The sequence below is a fragment of the Geotrypetes seraphini genome, chromosome 6 (genome assembly GCF_902459505.1).
Source record: "Geotrypetes seraphini chromosome 6, aGeoSer1.1, whole genome shotgun sequence".
NCBI lineage: Eukaryota > Metazoa > Chordata > Amphibia > Gymnophiona > Dermophiidae > Geotrypetes > Geotrypetes seraphini.
Window position 1 is genome coordinate 88,711,918 of NC_047089.1, and position 18,730 is coordinate 88,730,647.

At 42.8% G+C, this 18,730-nt stretch overlaps 1 long non-coding RNA gene across 1 annotated transcript; it reads right to left on the bottom strand.

Moving 5' to 3' along the window:
• Positions 1–503: 503 nt before the first annotated feature.
• LOC117362057 lies at positions 504–8,363 on the bottom strand. The gene is made up of 3 exons (XR_004539790.1): positions 8,060–8,363; positions 7,150–7,225; positions 504–1,199 (listed from the first exon to the last, which is right to left on the bottom strand). It is a non-coding gene; the product is annotated as an uncharacterized LOC117362057 (long non-coding RNA).
• Positions 8,364–18,730: the final 10,367 nt, after the last annotated feature.

An 18,730-nucleotide genomic window follows, 5' to 3' on the forward strand; every position in this document is an offset into this window, starting at 1 on the left:
AGCTGCTTCAGGATCTTCTTGTTTCTCCGATACTGTACCCTTTTGTCAACAATGTCATATTCTTAGTTGCCCCTGACACAGGTCAAAATGTGATTCACATTAGGCTTTTGAATTTGCTAGAATATAGTGTCTTCTACATTTAAATGTGCATTCTGCTTCTTTGTAGGCTCATTTTTTTGTCACAGGCAGTCTAGCTGCTGTTCAAAAGGGAAAATTGTGGAGAGGGTTCTTGAATATTCATAGGGCTCTTCTGCAATATTTGGAGGTGATGAATGATTTTGAGCGGTCAAATCGCTTGTTCTGTTGGAGGCCCTGTAAGCATACAGAGGTAACAACAGAAGAATCACTTATAAAGCAATTTTTCTGGCTCATTTCAATTAGGACTAACTGCACCTAATGTCCCTCTGATTCTATATAATTGCTGCTTTATTTAAAAGAAGGTCAGCACGGTATAATTATAAATTATTTTATTAGATATCAAAAATACTTAGACATCTGGCATGTTATAAAAAAATAGTTACAAATTATTTTAATGATTATTCATAAATGTATTTCTATTATTTAGTTATTTATATACTATTTATGGCCTAAAGTATAAATACAACAAATATGTAACTTTATAGTAATATGTAACTTTATATATTTATGTAGAAAATTTCCTGATAAGAACTATAAAACAGCCACTATCTCTTTAGCTAAATTAATACTTGTCCCAGAATTAACCAACCCTTAGCAAAGAAAATACTAGTGACTAACTTATCCCAGAACTGAAGGACATTCTCACCCTTTCTCCAGCGTTGCATGGGTAGAAATCTTCTTCTGACATCAAATTTGAATGTGAGAGCTAACACTGAGACTAGATCAAGTCAATTCCAGGTTATTTCAGTGCACACAGCAGGTATCAGTCTGGTAACAGTCCAAAAGATATTCAGCTGCAGAGTTCTTCCTTTGGCTTAGCACATAGATCAGTCCTTTAGCATAACTGTTAAACAGTCCTTTTTAAGAGATGTGCTAGCCGTTCAGGAAATCTTCTTCTCTCTCCTTTTCTCTTTCTTCGGCTTCTGCCCCTAACTCCTTCTTCTCACATTCTGGTTTTGTTCCAAATTCTTCAAATGTTCAGGTAACCACCTGACCAATCAGGATGTATCCCAATCAGGGATGAGACCCAAGGAGAGTGAATAGGCTTCTTCACGTACCTTCTTCCAAGGTTAATACAGCATGTCCAGCCAAGATGATAAAAAAACAGAACAGACGTCATTACCATGCTTATAACTTGCTTCTACATACTTTTACAAGCTGAACTCTGTAGCACAGCAAAATCCGTGGAGGAGCATAATCAAAAAAAGCGTCTAAGTCCCCTTTTGGCCTAAGTCCCTAAATGTTCAACCCAGAAGCAGGGAAAGTGTCCATAACCAAAACAAATGTCCATGTTTTGATTATGGCCTTCCTCTGCCTAAACGCCCAATCTCCACTACGTCTAAAAGTACACCCACACCACGTCTACACTTTTTAACCATAATGAAACAAAAAAACGCCTAAGTCCCAAACGTCCAAAAGAAGGGCTTTTACGCGAAGGAGGAGCCAGTCCTTCGCCTAAAAAGCTGGATTCTGTAATCGGTGTCTGTCAAAAACAACACCGGTTACAGAATCCCCCCCCCCACAACGATCCAGGCAGGAGGGCGCCCAAGCCCTCCTGCCATGTCAAACCACCACCCCCCCCCCCCCCCCGACAACATCGGGGCAAGAGGGAGCCCAAACCCTCTTGCCCTTCGGCAGCCGCGACCCCCCCCCCCCGACTCGATCGGGAAAAGAGGGAGCCCAAGCCCTCTTGCCCCAGCCAACCGTGGCACCCCCGACTCGTTTGGGCCATGAGGGAGCCCAAGCCTCCTGGTCCAGGCAACTCTCTACCCCCCTGACTCGATCGGGCCAGGAGGGAGCCCAAGCCCTCCTGACCCAGGCAACTCTCTACCCCCAACCCCCACTAAATTATGGGCAGGAGGGATCCCAGGCCCTCCTGCCCTAGATGAACCCCCCTCCCCCCAATGTCCGCCCCCCCCCCCAGAACCCCCGACCGCCCCCCCCAGCCGACCCGCGACCCCCCGGCCGACCTCCATGACCCCCCCACCCACCTTCCCCGTACCTGTTTTGCAGTTGGCCGGACAGACGGGTGCCCAAACCCGCCTGTCTGGCAGGCAGCCACCAGCAGAATGAGGCCGGATTGGCTCAGCCATCCCAAAGGCCTGCCCACAGGTGGGGCCTAAGGCATCTGGGCCAATCAGAATAGGCACCCGTCTGTCCGGCCAACTGCAAAACAGGTACGGGGAAGGGGGGTGGGGGTGGGGGTGAGGGGGGTCGTGGGGGTCGGCCGGGGGGGCATTCAGGGGTTCTGGGGGGGGCGGATGTTGACGGGAGGGGGGTTCGTCGAGGACAGGAGGGCCTGGGATCCCTCCTGCTCATAATTTAGTGGGGGTGGGGGTGGGGGTAGAGAGTTGCCTGGGCCAGGAGGGCTTGGGCTCCCTCCTGGCCCGAACTAGTCGGGGGTGCCGCGGTTGGCCGGGGCAAGAAGGGTTGGGCTCCCTCTTGCCCCGATTGAGTCGGGGGGGTCGCGGCTGCCGCAGGGCAAGAGGGCTTGGGCTCCCTCTTGCCCCGATTGAGTTGGCGGTGCCGTGGTTGGCCGGGGCAAGACGGCTTGGGTTCCCTCTGGCCCCGATCGAGTCGGGGGGTCGCGGCTGCCACGGGGCAAGAGGGCTTTGGCTCACTCTTGCCACAATGTTGTGTGTGTGGGGAGGGGGAGTGATGCATCGCGGCAGGAGAGATGCCTCATCTCCCCTACCGCGATGCCTTCACTCCTCTACCCGAACTGCTGCGGGTCGCGGCAGTTCGGGTAGAAGAGTGATGGCATCGCGGTAGGGGAGATGAGGCATCTCTCCTGCCGCGATGGTTAGGTTGCCGGGCCGCTGAAATGATGGCGCCAGCGGCCATCATCTGAGCGGCCCCTTTTTCGGCACTTAGACCTGGTTTTCTTTCATCTAAGTCAAACAGGTCTAAGTGCCGACTAAACTGTTTTGGTTATAGGTGTTGTACGCCTAGGTGTAGGTCGGCCCACCTCCCGCCCACTGCCCGCCCTTTCCCCTCCTCTAAACACACCTCTTTTCTCTCTGTGCGTTTAGAGGCAGGGGAAAGGCCTAAGCTGTTTTTAGATATGTCTAAAAACTAGCTTTGGTTATGGGTACTTGGACGATCAGGCTTTTTGATCGTCCAAGTAGCCATTTAGGACACTTTTTAGACGTTTTTTTTAATTATTATTATTACCCCCATAGTCTCTTTGTTTCAAAAGAGCTGATTCATCAAAGTTCCTTATGGCTCAGCAAAGATGGAATCAGTAAAATGGTATCAGGCCTATCCAGGCCTTAAGCCCTTGAAAGGACAATGATGTAACATTCCTATGATGAAGCACCAACTAAATACACTATAGTTTGGTAGCTCAAGGAAACAGTTTAATTAGCTTATTCCTTGAAGGGTTAGATGGTTTCTAAGGGCTTGAGGACTCATTCTGCTAAAGCCCAGGAGGACCTCTTGGGTGGAGTTACACTTGATTTCCCTCTCAGAGATCTGTAGGATAGTGACCTAGAGGGGCATTTTCATTAGGGGGTCATTACTTAATCCCTCCAGTGGTCATCGGCATTTAGAAGCTTTTAAACCAGGTCCAGCTCCAGATGTCCAAGTTCTGTCCTAAACATCTTGGGAAATGTTCAATTATCACCGCAAGACCTCCAAGTGCTAAACATGCCCAAAGTCAGCCCATAACATACCTACAACATACCCCCTTGAATTTTGGACTCACAGCGTCTAAGAAGCCTAGTAAGATAATCCATAAAGTCAGTTTCGAAAATTGACACTTGGACATTTTGGCGAGAATAAAGTCCCAAGTGTTGATTTATGCCTTTTTTTATGTCTTATTGTTTTGAAAATGCCTCTAATAATCATCAGATTTAGATGTATGGGCCAGGAAGGATGTTTCCTTTGAAGTTAGTGTGTTGGATTCCCTTCCAATGTAAGAGGTGCTTTGTTATATCATATGCATCTGGATTAGTCTGATGGGATAATAAGGAATAGTATGGTCTTATCTGTTAATTTTCTTTCCTTGAATCCTGCTAGACTAGTACAGGGTGCTTATCTATCTGCTCATTTTCTGAGAAGTTATTAGGTTCATAGGTATGATAGTTTGGTATTGCTTGAATTGTCTTTCGACTAGTGCATTGCCCTTATTTTCTTACTCCTGCTGCTCTATTTTATCTATATTAGAGAATGACACGGGGTCAAATTTTTCCCCATCCCCACGGGAACTCATTTTTCCATCCCGTCGCTACGTGTTCTTTTCCTGTCCCTGTCCCTGCACCATTCCTGCAAGCTGCATCCTCATTTACACAAGCCTCAAACACTTTAGAATCATAAGTGTTTGAGGCTTGTGTGATTAAGGCAGAGCTTACAGGAAAGGGGCAGGGACAGTGACAAAACTTGCAGCAGAGAAGGGATGGGGAAATTGAGTTCCTATGGGGACAGATTTATCCCCATGTCATTCTCTAATCTATATGCTCCATCTTTGCTTACAAGGGGCCGCTGAAAAGTTCTCAGCCCAGCCAAGAAGAGAATGATGTGGAGCCATGAAACTTACAAAATATTCTACACTTTTCTTGACACTCTTCATTTCAATGATATGAAATGAAACAAAAAGTGTCAAGAAATGTGTGGAATATCTTGTAAGTTTCATGGCTCTACATCATTCTCTTCTTGGTTGGGCTGAGAACTTTTCAGTGGCCCCTCTTACACCCTATGCTGTCTATTAAAATGTTTTTTACCATGTATTGGGTCAACATTATAATGTATCATACTGTTTATTTAAAAAATTTATACCACCTAAGCTCTAAGAGGTTTCCAATATCAAACATTCATAAAACAAAACCATAACATGTAAACCCTGATAAATATTCTCTATCTAATCATACTGTATAAAAACAGCATATAATTTTTCTCTACTACCTTCTACTTGTAGCAGACTCAGTCAAAAAATACTCTGGGCCAGAACTAAACAATACTTGTATATTGAGTGGCTAAAAATAATCCATGCAATTTGTTGAAAATAGTCACTCTATACAATAATATTGCAAGAAGCTTATATACAATTCTTGTCCACTTCTAATCGAACTCTGCTTAGAGACATGAAGGCAGTTATCACCACCTCACCACCCAATCATCGCAGTGAACACTATTGTATATATATTGTATATTGAATATTATTGTATATAGTGACTATTTTCAACAAATTACCTTCTACTTGTAGGCATCAACAAACAGCTGGGTTTTTAAAATTAGAGCAGTCAATATATAATCTTAAGTGTCTAGGAGGAGCATTCCACAGAGCCAAAAACATTCTTGCTTTCGTAGCCGCATAACACACTCCCATTTCCATGTTTGCCATTAATTTCATTCCTCCTTCTGACCTCAGTGCCCTTCTAGGTCTATAGACCTCCCATAAAGTTTGAAAAAAAGACAGGGGCCTATCTATACAAAACCTGGTGCACTAAACTACCTTATAGTGCACCCGTTGTTTCATAGGTAGCCAGTGTAGTTGTTTTAGAGCAGGAGTAATGCGTGCCGTTCTAGGAGTACCACTGATCAACCTGGCTGCCGAATTCATCAACTGTAAGGTTTTAAGCTTCAGTTTTGTCAAGCCCAAATAGAGTTACAGTAGTCTAATTTTGTTAAAATTAAACCTTGCACAACCATTCTGAAATCATAAGGTGTTAACGACAATTTCAGTCTATATAGGGTGCGCAATTGTACATACCCCATGGAATAGGTTTCAAAATCTGCTTTCCCATTGTGAGTGCCAAGTCTAGCTAGACAAATCTAATGCCAAGTCTAGCTAGAGGAATATTGTTGTTTCCTTTTTTACTTCTACTTGAGCCCCAGCACATTTAGACAATCCACCACTACATTTTTCTCAGCACTTTGTCCCACAATCATAACCTCTGTCTTATTAACGTTTAATTGTAACCCATGAGCTGACATCCATAAACACACTTCCTTCATACAAAGGTTTAGTCTTTTCTCAATCTCTTGTTTCTGTTTCCCTATAGGGAAAAAAATAGAATAACATCAGCATATATTCTATTTTCAACCTCTAGCCTTTGAAAAACCTGTCCTAAGGTAGCCATATAGATGCTAAACAGCAACACTGACAAAGCTTACCCTGGGGTACACCTTTTTTTTTACCATCAACCTCTCTGATGCATTTTGTCCCCCTTTCACTCAAAATGATCTTCCATACTATGCCATACTTTGATTGTAATTTGAATATTTGTACTGCTGTAATTGTCTATTATTTGTGTTTGACTTATTCTTCAAAAAGGTGGTAAATCCTAATAAATAAATAAAATTAAAGAATATCCGGTCGATCACCCACAAACCATCTATGAAAATTTCAGGCCCCTCTCTGACTACTTCAGCTTTGTGAAAGTCAAGGTGTACCCCCACATAGACTCTTTTCCCTCATGTTACCTATTAGGCAGCACAATAAGCTCAAGTTCCCTTTATAAATATAAACTGACCTTTTCTCTTTCTCAACCAACAGACATAAAAGAAGCTCACACTTAAATTTTGTTTCTCCACCGGTTAGAGGATGTAAATTTAAAAGACATCATCTTCTTTTTTCACATCAGTCAGCATTATGGGGTAAAGATCTGGAACAATTGCTTATGCCTACTACTTACGGGAATTTAGGAAACACCTAAAAACATATCTATTCCTGAAGTATTTAGGTAACTGACCTGTACAATCTTATTCCACAATAACTGATCTCTAGAGCTGTTAATCACTAGCTCTTAACTTTGTTAATTCTACTCAATTTGTAGCATCTTTTAATCATTGTAAACCGCATAGAACTTCACGGTCCTGCAGTATATAAACTGTTATTATTTATGTCGCATGTGTTCTGAGATGGGTCAGAGGGAGAAATACATCCACAGTGATAGTGAGAGGGCTCTGGTGGGGATATGGTATACCGTAGAATTGGAAATGGCTATCGCTAAAGAGTAAAAAGTAGGAAAAATCTACGAGGTCTGGCATTGTGAACAGACAATAACTCACCTCTTTGCAGAATACATAAACATGTATCTGCATCAAAAGCCGGAAGTATTGGGATTTCCTCAGTGGTACACTGATGCTGAACAACAAAACAGTACATCAATTATTTCTATCAGTAGTTTTACACACTGATCAGATAAGCATACACCCTGCAAAATAACAAATTGCAAAACTGTTCTTAAAATTTTTGTGGGGGAAGTTTGGTCAAAGAAGAAATCTACCTGCCACAAGCATTGTGAGAGATCCTGATAAGTTGTACATGTGCCTGTTTTCCCCTGAATACACTGTCTCTTTGTGCGATCTTATAAGATGATGACACAGTTGGTGTCACCTGGAAGCATACAAAGAAGCTTTGTGCACTATGAGGTAACACCAATGTCTTCATAGCCTCTTTTACAAAAGTGCATGCTGGTCTAGACCTGTAAAAGCTTCTTGATGCACTATCATGACACAGATTCTGCGATATGTGTGAGTGGAATCCTCCGTTGTGCGATTAGTTAGGTGAATTAACAAGCGAGATCCCTAAGGATGAGCATATTACAGAGTTTGCCTTGGCTGGACCCCAAACCAATGGGTATAGATTATCTTAATGGTGAGACCCGCATGAGTGAAAACAGTGAGAAAATAAATTTTTGTAGTCTTAAAGAAGCTACTTTTGGCATATGACCTGAGGGTGCCAGCAGCAGAGCAAAAATATTGAGCAAAAGGGATTATAAGGACTAAAGTCCAATTTCTCATAGAGAACCAGGTGCTTAAATAGATTCAGAAGGTGGTGTATGACCAAAAAGGTTTTGATTCAAAATTTTAGTACATTGCAGTATGACCACTTATCACAACTTGTCAAATACTGCTAACCATGTATAAAGCATTGTTCTTGTTCTGGAACTAATTTCATTTTAAGAAATTTGCTTACCTGTAACTTTTTTTTCCAGTCAAACATGTTCAGTAGTGATGAAAGTGATCAATAATAGGATAAGTGTGGTTAAAAAAACACTGTTATCAAATCTGTGTTGGAGGCAATGGAAAAGGAATGGAAAGAGCTGCCTATTCACTATAGTATCATCAATGATGATTTAATGCATATTATTAACTCCTTGGCAGTAGGAGTCACATTTTCCTGGCATGAAGTCAGTTTTCAGCAATGGACACCCTCTGTCTCCATAAACAGATTAGTTGTCAGACTGGTTTTTTTCCTCAGATTATATTTATATATTCACTTTTTCAGTCCTGGACAAAAGCAAAAACACCCATCAGAATCATAATAATTGAATTCATTTCATAAAGATGAACATAATGATATTATGGTATAATGAATTAATTCATGCCTGGGAATTCTACTGATTGCTTCTATCCTATAATAAATTATATTGTGACTGGTTAATGATAATTCCTGTGAGAGAGAAGAAAGACCACTGAAATAAGTAAATTAAAATCTTCCTAGTGAACACTAACCATCAGCCCCTCCCCTCTATGTGGTAAAGCCATAGCTGGGCTCATGTCGGCATAAGCCCACCCATGAGCGGCCATGAGCGGCACACTTCTGATGTTACTGGTAGGGATCCAAAAGCCCCACTAGTTAATTTCTTCCCTTCTCCATACAGGCAATACAGCATCTCTCAGCTCCTTTCCTCCACCATGTTAACTTTTAAACAGTTCTTTGCCAGCAGCGAACAGTGCCTCATACATGCTATTGCATCAGCCCCAGAGCCAGGGTTCTGGTGTTCACCTACTTTGGGCTCAGGCCCACCTAAAATTGGATGTTTGGTTGCACTATTGCTCCTCCAGTCAGCACTAGATTTAAATATCAGTTGTGGTGTTTACATCTATGCCAGAATATTCAGTGCTGGCCAATATCCAGATATCTGTGTTGAATATCCAGGTATAGATTGACTGGCAAAAGTTAGCTGGGTACCTCTATTCAATAGCAATACCCAGATAGCTATCAATGGTACCTGGATAATTTCTGATTCTGGCCCAGCACTGCCCAGATTGTATGGAATCAAAGATAGCCTAATGGTTAGTGCCTGGGGAAAAGGGTTTGATTTCCACTGCAGCTCCTTGTGAGCCTAAAAAGGTCACTTAACCCTCCGTTGCCCAAAGTTTAAAAAAACATTCCCCCTCTTTTACTAAACCAGCAGCTTGTTCTGGCATGGTAAATACTCCAACGCTGGACTCGGGAGAGTCCTTGGACGTCGTATACCTTGACTTCAGCAAAGCTTTTGACAGCGTCCCACACCGCAGACTGCTGAACAAGATGGAATCGATGGGGTTAGGAGTAACACTAACTACATGGGTTAAAGATTGGCTAAGTGGCAGACTTCAGAGGGTGATGGTTAACGGTACCCTCTCTAAAACGTCGGAAGTGACCAGCGGAGTGCCGCAGGGCTCGGTCCTGGGTCCACTTCTCTTCAACATATTCATTAGGGATTTGACTCAAGGGCTTCAAGGTAAGGTAACCTTATTCGCTGATGACGCCAAACTATGCAATATCGTAAACGGCTACAATCTACAGGATACTATGGAACAGGACCTCCGTACTTTAGAAAGTTGGTCCTCTATCTGGCAGCTGGGCTTCAACGCCAAGAAATGTAAGGTCATGCATCTTGGAAATGGAAATCCATGCAGAAATTACACCTTGAATGGAGAAACTTTGACCAAGACTATGGCAGAACGAGACTTGGGAGTGTTCATCAGTGTAGACATGAAGACTGCCAATCAAGTGGAGAAGGCTTCATCTAAGGCACGGCAGATGATGGGTTGTATCAAGAGAAGTTTCGTCAACAGGAAGCCTGAGGTCATGATGCCATTGTACAGAGCCATGGTGAGACCTCATCTAGAATACTGTGTGCAATTCTGGAGGCCACATTACCGTAAAGATGTGCTCAGAATTGAGTCAGTTCAGCGGATGGCCACCAGGATGGTCTCGGGGCTAAAAGGTCTCTCGTACGAAGAAAGACTGAACAAATTGCAGCTCTATACTCTCGAAGAGCGTAGGGAGAGGGGAGAAATGATTGAGACATTTAAGTATATCACGGGACGGGTCAAGGTGGAAGATGATATCTTTCTTCTCAAAGGACCCTCGAACACAAGAGGACATCCGCTCAAACTCAGGGGAGGGAAGTTTCGTGGAGACGTCAGGAAGTACTTCTTCACGGAACGAGTGATAGAGCATTGGAACAAGCTTCCAGTACAGGTGATCGAGGCCCGCATTATCCCAGACTTCAAGAATAAATGGGATACCTATGTGGGATCATTGCGAGGGTCATACCAATGAATAGGGTCGCTAGGATATTGACTTAATAGAGCAGGTCAGTAGAGTTAAGGGGGCCAGTAGACTTATAAGGGTGGGTCATTGGTGTGGGCAGACTTGATGGGCTGTAGCCCTTATCTGCCGTCATCTTTCTATGTTTCTATGTTTCTATATAGGAATTGAATGGGCGTCGGAGTATTTGCTGTGTGGCACTCAGCTGCGTGCCTTTGTAAAAGTGGGTCTTAGATTGTGAGCCCACTAAGGATGAAGTATTTGAATATAATAAATGTACACTGCTTTGGTTGTACCACAATAAGGCGATATATCAAATCCTTGACTCTTTGCCATTTACTGAGCAGAGCCAGAAACTATCTATTCTAGATAGATAATACTACTGAAAATCTAGGAATGGCCTCGGTGAGTGACACTTATCTGGGTATGAGCTGTGTCTAAATATTTTTGCTAAGAAAAATCATGAGAATATAGACAGCGCTGTTTATTCTATGGAAGAAGTGTGCAGGCTATTTTAATCCTTATCTGCCAAATTTATTCAGGATTTCAGGTTAATTAATGCATACACAATAAAATGTTATTATTTGATATGTAAATTTAGTTCATAAATATTCATCTTGGGCATTGTGGAAAATAAATCAGGCTGAGGCACTGATGAGCCAAGGTGATCTGCTTGTTTTCTAGGACAGTGTTTTTCAACCGCTGTTCCGCGGCACACTAGTGTGCCGCGAGATGTTGCCTGGTGTGCCGCAGGGCCGCCATCAGGGCAGTACTACCAGTCCTGCATTCAGGGGCCCAGAGCTGACAGGGGGCCCGAGGCAGGGGCGCCAGTAGCTCGCCAAGGCAAAGTGAGTCGATCACCCAGGACTCACTTTGTCTTGGCGATCTAATCTATCGAGCCAATAAGTCTTCTTCTCCCCGACGTCAATTCTGCAGTCGGAGAGGAAGTTCGGGCCAGCCAATCGCTGCCTGGCTGGGCGGAACTTCCTCTCCGATTGCAGAATTGACGTCAGGGAGAGCATGCGTCGGCGTCGGCTTTGGGGCCTATTATCCATTGGTGGGTCCTGTTCCCCGATGGCAGCGGCAGTGGCTTGGGGAACGGCAGGGAGAAAGAAAGAAAGGGGGCAGGCAGGGAAACAGAAGGAAAGAAGAGAAACAGAAAAAAAGAAAGAAAGGTCAGGGAGAGAGGAAGAAAAAGTTGGGGGAGGGAATGAGGTGTGGAGGAGAGAAAGCATACAGGCTGATAGAAGGGAAGAAAGATTGGATGCACAGTCAGAAGAAGAAAGTGCAACCAGAAATCACCAGACAAGGTAGGAAAAATGATTTTATTTTAAATTTAGCAAAGTGGAGGCAGTATTACCACAGTTTTCAAAGGAATTTACCCAAATAACTTAATAGTTAACTGGGTAAATTCCCAGAGATGAAAACTTCCCTTCACTTACTATGCACAGTTCTGAATTTATATCTGCTGTCTATATTTTACAATATGGTCACCTTTTACTAAACCGCAATAGTGGTTTTTAGCGCAGGGAGCCTATGAGCGTCAAGAGCAGCGCTGGGCATTCAGCGCAGCTCCCTGCGCTAAAAACTGCTATTGTGGTTTAATAAAAAGGATGGAGGGTATATTTGTCTATTTTTGTATGCTATAAAAAACAAATACAGAGAGAGACTGAGAGCTGTTGACGAAGAGCTACGTGTGTGTCTTTCTTCGATTCCAGCCAGAATATCAGCTTTGTGTTCAGCCAAACAGGCCCAGGTTTCGCACTGAATAAAGTATTTTATAATTTTTCACTATTCTGTTTACTTAATATTTCATAATAAAGTAATTATAAAATACTTTCTTTGTGTTTATTTGATTCCTATTCAAGAGAATTACTTTATATATAGTCAATATAGGCACAGAGTTAAATTTTTTAACATTTTCTAATGGTGGTGTGCCTCGTGATTTTTTTCATGAAACAAGTGTGCCTTTGCCCAAAAAAGGTTGAAAAACACTGTTCTAGGACATCTGCTGCTGTTTGCAAATACTATTTAAGATAGGTTCAGTTCATCAAAATTCTTATGACCTCCAAAGGGCAATTATAATAAAAATTGCAAAACAAAGAAAGTCACCAAATCGTTCCACAGAACAAATGGAGAGCCCAAAAAAAAACAACAACTTTGGAACCGATGATCTTGATGTAAATACAAGCAAATACAGGTCAATAAATAAATCCATATAATGCACAGTAAAAAGGTGTGGTATGGACCCAACACGGTCCATGTTTCGGTTATGAATACCCTTTCTCTGTACCACTAAGTTTGATTATGCTAGAAAGTTGAAAATCAGAGCACTGACAGCATAGGTGCAACATGCAACAAGTAGCTGTCTGGGATACAGAGGGAGGAGCCTAAAGCACTGATTGGCTTATATGCCTAAGGCTCCTCTCCTTAGGAGGGGCCTTAGGCATCTGAGTCAATTGGGGCTTTAGGCCCCTCCCAATGTATCACATGATGCACCGAGAAGGAGAAGGCCCACCATTTTGAATTGGAGGGACCTCCTACTCTCTTCAGACAAAGGAATTGGGGGTGGGGGGAGATTCGGGGGGAAATCCAGTGGCAGGAGGGAGTGGGCATCCCTCTTGCTGTCTTTTGGGGGGAAAGAAGGAGGGTATGGGATGGTTCGGGTGGTTGATGCCTGGCGCGGGGAGGCATCCAGTGGCAGGAGGGAATGGGCATCCCTTCTGCCAATTTTGTTTTACGTGAGGGGGGGGGGGTCAGCATGGGCAGGAGGGAGTGGGCATCCCAAATACTGATTTTCACAGGGGTGTAGTGGGGGTCAGACCCTGGTGATAGTTCGTTGGGGAGAGCCATCATTGGTGGGAAGGAGGGCTTTTCTCCTTTTTATTTTTATGGGGCAGATATTGTGCGCATGTAATACACAGCATCTGTGCCCATTTAAAAAAAAAAGGTGTAGCATGTTATAAATATTTTTGTATTGGTAGGACAGGTAAGCTTTTTTTGGATCGCTAAAAGCAATAACTTTTTTTTGTGCATCGGAAAGCCATGTTAGAGTACAAAAATACTGCAAGATTTCATGGCATTTCAGTATTAATGAGCTTATTTGCATGGCCGGATCAGAGAATTAGCAATCCTGCAAAAAATCACATGGTGAGCCATTTTCTGCATCGGGTCATCAAATCCGATTGCCACTAAACCAGGAAAATCCTAACTGAAAATCTTGGCTTGAGAAAGATGTATGCAAAAATGGTCCCGAAAGAGCTCACTGAAGAACAAAAGCAAATGAGTGTCACAGTTTACCAAGATTTTTTGGAGAGGCAAGACGATGTTTTGGGCTGTGTTATTACTGGTGAAGAAATATGGGTGTACCCCGAAACAAAGTGTCAAAGTGCACGATGGAAGTCAGACAATTCTCCAGAACCAAAAAAGTTCCACCAGTCTAAATCAAGAGTCAAAACGATGTTGCTAACCTTTTTTGATATCAGAGGGATTATTTTATGAATTTGTACCATCTGGACAAACAGTTAACCAAAGTTTATTATTTGGAAGTGCTGAAAAGGCTGTGTGAAAAAGTTAGATGAAAACGACCTGAACTTTTCACCAACAACTCATGGCTCTTGTATCACGACAATGCACCAGCTCATATGGCACTGTTTGTAAGGGGGTTTTTAGCCAGAAAAAAAAAATAGCTGCATTGGAACACCCTCCCTACTCACCTGATCTGGCCCTCAATGACATTTTTCTTTATCCGAAGATAAAGGAAATATTAAAAGGAAGACATTGTGATGACATTTAGGACATCAAGGGTAATAATATGATGACAGCACTGATGAACATTCCAGAAAGAGTTCCAAAATTGCTTCGAAGGGTGGACTAGGTACTGGTGTCGGTGCATAGCTTCCCAAGGGGAGTACTTCAAAAGTGACCATAGTGATATTCAGCAATGAGGTATGTAGCACTTTTTCTAGGATGAGTTTCCGAACTTAATTGTCAGACCTCATATTAAATGGATAGCCTAGTAACTGGAACAAATAAACACACAATACCACATTTCTGTACCTGTATGCACATTTTTTTATAGCTTTTAGACTTGCAGATGATATATAAGTAATTAAAAATAAACGCAGTTTCTAATAATATAGACTAATATAATAGCTATGTTTTTTTTTTGTAAAAGCATTTTTGGATTTTCAGTGGAATATAATACTCTGGTGTGCAGACACTGTAATGATACAATCTTTAACTGCATCTTACTCATACTGACAGATATCAGATGGCATTAACAAGAAGCCTGTGAAAGACACATGAAACAAAGGATTATTCATATGCAGGATGTGTGCATTAATCTCACATCAGGAATTTAGCAGATAAAAGAGCAGACTATCTGCCTTTGGGAAATGAAGGAAGAAAAACAGAATGAAATTGTAATGTTTGATTTAGTGTTTTGCACTAAATCTGAAAGGTAAAAACCAATGGGATGGTTAATTCACAGTTCGGAAGGTTTTATGGGCAGGAAGAGTAATTTTGTTAAAGTCAGAGAAGGCTTTCACTGCCACTGCAAAATAAAGGGGAAGAACAAGCAGCTCTATACTGCCATCTACTGAATATTTACATGTAGATAAAGAAGTCCATCCAGCAGGCTCAGTGTCACCTTGCCAGTCAGAATCATGTGTATCATGACTACAATGGTTCCCTACAAGTGCTGAATAATGGACAATATTATGGAATATTCTGTTTTACTCTAAGATAATCTTAATTAATGATTAACAAGAACCTGTTTTCTCTTTTCTCATATCTGCCAACAAATCTTTTATTGTTTAACCTGAACCTTTCCTGTCTTCTCACTGGAAATTGGCACGGTAATTGCTTGACATGAAAAAGGCTCAGTTTTTTGAAGCACCACTGTATATTGTCTGCAAAACCATATTTTACAGGTGACAAAAGGATTATAATCTTAGGTTGCGTCTGAGGTGTTCTGTCCTGGAGACTCGCCATCTGCATTTCATGCATTTTTAATGATTCAATGATGATGCTTATTCAGGCTATATCTTTGCTAAATCAGGATCAGAGACACTGGAGACTTTCCAACAAAGATCTGTGGCATGCATTTATTTTATGAAATAATTGGACTTTAACCAGAACTAGCTCTCAGCAAATCTCCTGTTTCCCCCTCATAGTCACATCTCTCACAGAGCAAAATGAAGTGCATGGCCTTATACACTCAGTAAATACACCACTGTATGAACTGCAATTAAGACAGCATTAGTAAATTGTATTCTGCCACATATATAGGTCAAAGTTCTATTGTCAGTATTAAAAGGGGTTTTTGTTTCTTTGACTGTGACTAAAGTCTCTTTTCAGAATAAAGTCTTCAGGGATGTGAATGGATACAGAATAATCCAAAGAATGATATAGCTTATGGGCTCCAAATTGGCTGAAAACTTTTGAGGGTGTCAAAACAAAAGTACAAAGTAGTTATTTATTCTGTAGTTTATGATCACCATTATGTACATAAGCACCAATAATAGTAAGCAATCAGAGTTGAATCGATGGTCTTGCACAGTGAAGGGATTAAAACTCTATTTCCATCAATTTTCCAGATTTGCAAGTATTTTTGTGAGCAACTATGAAAAATTTGTGAGCAACACTCCTAGAATGTATGAACGATTGCTTATGTGCTCAGCTTACAGGGAACATAGCTTCAAGCTCCAAGTTAATGTTATTTTATAAGGTAGCGTCTAGTCTACTAGGACTATACGAAATATTTGTATTTGAACCTACTCATGCAGGCCACCCCGCAACATCTCCAATCTTATCTCTGTTCCTCTCCTCCCCTCTTCTGCCTTTCTCATGTGCTGTGTGGAATGCCTGCTCTGTCTCCAGCAAGCTTGCTTACATCCACAACCTCTTTCTCTCTCAAACTCTCCACCTGCTCGCAGTTATTGAGACTGCCCCGAAGACTCTGTTTTACCTGCCTCCCTATGACATGGAGATTACCTTTTCTCCCATATACCTCGCCCAATTGGTCACAGAGGTGGTGGGCTGTTTTCAATCTACCTCAAGTCTCACTGCTTTCTTCCTTCAAATGTCTACTCCATCCATCTATTCGCTCTGCTACCTCATAAGTCCCTTTCTTCCTTTCTCACTGACTTTGACTCCTAGCAGTCTTTCTTTCTTGAACCTTCATCTCTTTCCCTCATTCTTGGTGATTTTAACATTCTCAGTATTGGCCCTTTCAACTCTTATGCTTCTAGCCACAAGGTTCCACATGAAAGGCTGCTTAGGAAGCTGTGGAACCACGGGGTGGGAAGGGATGTGCACAGATGGATCGAGCACTGGTTGTCCGGTAGACTGCAGAGGGTCGGAGTAAAGGGCCAATATTCTGACTGGCGGGGAGTCACGAGCGGTGTGCCACAAGGATCGGTGCTGGGGCCGTTACTCTTCAACATATTTATCAATGACCTGGAAAAGGAGGCAAAGTGCGAGGTTATAAAATTTGCAGACGATACCAAACTGTGCGGCAGAGTTAGCTCCAGGGAGGAGTGTGAGGACTGCAAAAGGACCTAGACAAGCTGGAAGACTGGGCAAACAAATGGCAAATGCACTTTAACGTGGAAAAATACAAGGTCATGCATATAGGGAAAAAGAACCCGGTGTTCAACTACAAATTGGGGGGGGGGGGGGCATTGTTGGGAGACAGCAGTCTTGAGAGAGACTTGGGTGTGCTGGTAGATGCATCACTGAAGCCATCTGCACAGTGCGCAGCAGCCTCGAAAAAAGCCAACAGGATGTTGGGCATCATAAAGAGGGGCATAACAACCAGGATGTGGGAAGTCATCATGCCATTGTATCGAGCGATGGTGCATCCACATCTGGAATACTGCGTTCAATATTGGTCGCCGTACCTCAAGAAGGACATGGCAGTACTTGAGAGAGTCCAAAGGAGAGCAACGAAACTGGTAAGAGGGCTGGAACACTGCCCATACGCCGAGAGGTTGGATAGGCTGGGGCTCTTCTCTCTGGAGAAAAGGAGGCTCAGGGGTGATATGATAGAGACCTTCAAGATCATGAGGGGCATAGAGAGGGTGGATAGGGACAGATTCTTCAGGCTGAAGGGGACAACAGGTACGAGGGGGCATTCGGAGAAACTGAAGGGAGATAGATTCAAAACAATGCAAGGAAGTTTTTTTTCACCCAAAGGGTCGTGGACACTTGGAATGCGCTACCGGAGGAAGTGATCAGGCAGAGTACGGTACAAGGATTCAAACAGAGAGTGGACGGATTCCTGAGGGATAAAGGGATCGTGGGATACTGAGAAAGCTAACCAGAAAATAAGTATAGAAACCCAACCAGGTCGTGCATGTGCAAGACCGGAGGGTTAGGACTTCGATGGGAAGATAGGACTCAATAGGAAACCAAGGTGGCAAGGGGGCCCCTTCTGGTGATTCAGACAGGTCGTGATCTGTTGGGCCGCCGCGGAAGCGGACTGCTGGGCAGGATGGACCTATGGTCTGACCCGGCGGAGGCACTGCTTATGTTCTTATGTTCTTAGCCTTAATATCCTCATTCAATCTTCAGCTGTGCTCCGCCACCCCTACATACCAGAATGGCCACTGCCTTGATCTTGTCTTCTTCTACAACTACTCCAACACAAATTTCTCCACCGCTCTCCTTCCCCTCTCTGACCATCATCTGATAACTTTCACTATTAATCACCCTCCCCCCTAGACCCAGCCAATCTCCACCAATACATTTAATAATAATAATAATAATAATAATAATAACTTTATTCTTATATACCGCCAACAATCTTGCGACTTCTAGGCGGTTTACAATAAAGAGAAACTGTACAGACAGCTACTTACAGAGTATGGCAGTGTTCATCTGATAGTAACAGCATTAACAATAATAACAACAGGTTGTATACTGCAGGACCATGAAGTACCATGCGGTTTACAATGAATTAGAAAAATTCCATAAATTGAATGGAACATTCATTGTTAGTGATTAGGGGATAGCAGTTTACAAGATCAGATTTGGGTGGGATTGTGAAGGGGGCTATTGTTCTTGTTCGTTACCTAGGTATTTCGAGAACAGGAATGTTTTTAGGTGTTTCCTAAATTCTCCATAAAAATCCATAATTTAGGAATCTTCAAGCCCTTGCACTTTCTCTACTGTTTCATGACTCCTCTCAACCAGTATGCTACACAAGTCTGTCAATGAGGCTATCTCCTCCTATAATACCATTCTCTCCTCTGCTCTAGGTACCCTTGTTTCCCCCACTCCACGTTCTGTAAGGCACACCAAACTCCAGCCCTGGCT